Here is a 2,500-nt window from a genome sequence, read left to right as displayed (position 1 = left end):
TGGCGGGCGCACACACTCTTCTGACACCTTCGTAGCACCAAAGTGCTGCTTTTTGGGATTCGCCACCCGGAGGTGGAGCGCGGACAAAGCTACCGCGCCGGAGCGAGCAGGAGCCTCGCTCCGAGTGTGCACCCGCAGACGAAGCACGGCCAGAGGCCGCCGGATGCCGCCCATGGCGAGCGCACACACTTTGCGGACACCTCGGATTGGCCACCCGGAGGTGGAGAGCGACCCGCAGACGAAGCACGGCCAGGGGCCGCCGGATGCCGCCCATGGCGGGCGCTCTCGCTCCTCGGACAGCTCCATCGGCGCAGCATGGCGCTCGCGGTCGTCATTACCCGCTGGCGAGGCGCGGCCAGGGCCGCCAGGCGTCGCCTATCGCGTGCGCAAACTCCCAGCAAGCACCAACGTGCTCCTTTGGATGTTGTCATCCGGAGGTGATAGCGCGGCCCGGGCCGCCTGACGCGGCCCATCGCGGGCGCTCCTCGTCGGACACCTGCGTCACACAGCCTGGGTGCCAGCTGTGGAGTGACACTTGGAGAAAAAGAAGCACAAGTCACTCATATCAAAGTTCCCGTTCCCTTTTGTTTGTGTCACGCTTGGAAATGCTTGAGAGGTGACACTTTGTCAAATTTGCAGCTGGTGTCTCATCATCATCATCACCGCTGCTCATCAGCCTTCCTTGGATGCCTGCCATGCACGCGGCCCAACGGGGCACTCAGATGGGGTGGGCAGCCCGGACCGCCTTGCGCGGCCCAACACGGGCGCCCGGGGGACGCGGAAACCCGTTTTAGAAAATAACCTCCAGGGGTTTTCCAAGAGCGGCACAGCCCCAGCTCACGTCCGTGTTTCAGTGCGTCAAAAGCGGATTCAAAAGTGTGCTTTTCTCGGTACTTCCCCTGGAGGTCAGTGTTTCTAAAAACTGGGTTTCCGAAATCGTGCTGGAGGTGTTTTGGTCAACCAGGAAAAATGGCATTTACGGGAGAGGGTAAAGTATACCCCCCCCCCCCCTCTCGGCTGATTTACCCTCTCCCGTAAACGCGTTTTTTCCTGGTCGACCAAAACACTCATTGACTCCCATTCATTTGACACTTTGTCATTTTTTCAGCACTTTTTTCGCGCATTGGGTACTCCGCCCATTGACTCCCATTCATTTGACACTTTGTCGTTTTTCCAGACCTTTTTTCACGCATTGGGTACTCCGCCCATTCACTCCCATTCATTTGACACTTTGTCGTTTTTTCAGCACTTTTTTCGCGCATTGGGTACTCCGCCCCATTCACTCCCATTCATTTCACACTTAGAAAAATCATCCGAGCGGCTCTCCACGCATTTTATAGCCGCTTTGGGGCTCCAGCCGCCTCGGCCTTCATTTCTGACTAGGCTCGTGTGGACTTTGTCGTTTTTTCAGCACTTTTTTCGCGCATTGGGTACTCCGCCCCATTCACTCCCATTCATTTCACACTTAGAAAAATCATCCGAGCGGCTCTCCACGCATTTTATAGCCGCTTTGGGGCTCCAGCCGCCTCGGCCTTCATTTCTGACTAGGCTCGTGTGGACTTTGTCGTTTTTTCAGCACTTTTTTCGCGCATTGGGTACTCCGCCCCATTCACTCCCATTCATTTCACACTTAGAAAAATCATCCGAGCGGCTCTCCACGCATTTTATAGCCGCTTTGGGGCTCCAGCCGCCTCGGCCTTCATTTCTGACTAGGCTCGTGTGGACTTTGTCGTTTTTTCAGCACTTTTTTCGCGCATTGGGTACTCCGCCCCATTCACTCCCATTCATTTGACACTTTGAAAAATCATCCGAGCGGCTCTCCACGCATTTTATAGCCGCTTTGGGGCTCCAGCCGCCTCGGACTGCATTTCTGACTAGGCTCGTGTGGACTTTGTCGTTTTTTCAGCACTTTTTTTACACATTGGGTACTCTGCCCCATTCACTCCCATTCATTTGACACTTTGAAAAATCATCCGAGCGGCTCTCCACGGGTTTTATAGCCGCTTTGGGGCTCCAGCCGCCTCGGACTGCATTTCTGACTAGGCTCGTGTGGACTTTGTCGTTTTTTCAGCACTTTTTTTACACATTGGGTACTCTGCCCCATTCACTCCCATTCATTTGACACTTTGAAAAATCATCCGAGCGGCTCTCCACGCGTTTTATAGCCGCTTTCAGACTCCTGCCGCCTCGCCTGCACTTCCGCCTCGGTCCGTTAGGATTTAGGCCTTTTTTCAGCACTTTTTCTCCGTTCCTCCGGGGCGACAGCGGCTCTCCACGCATTTTATAGCCGTTTTCAGACTCCTGCCGCCTCGCCTGCACTTCCGCCTCGGTCCGTTAGGATTTAGGCCTTTTTTCAGCACTTTTTCTCCGTTCCTCCGGGGCGACAGCGGCTCTCCACGCATTTTATAGCCGTTTTCAGACTCCTGCCGCCTCGCCTGCACTTCCGCCTCGGTCCGTTAGGATTTAGGCCTTTTTTCAGCACTTTTTCTCCGTTCCTCCG

The sequence above is a fragment of the Dunckerocampus dactyliophorus genome, unplaced genomic scaffold (genome assembly GCF_027744805.1).
Source record: "Dunckerocampus dactyliophorus isolate RoL2022-P2 unplaced genomic scaffold, RoL_Ddac_1.1 HiC_scaffold_32, whole genome shotgun sequence".
In the NCBI taxonomy this organism is placed as follows: domain Eukaryota; kingdom Metazoa; phylum Chordata; class Actinopteri; order Syngnathiformes; family Syngnathidae; genus Dunckerocampus; species Dunckerocampus dactyliophorus.
The sequence above is the reverse complement of the archived record's forward strand: the minus strand, read 5'-3'. Positions refer to the sequence as shown.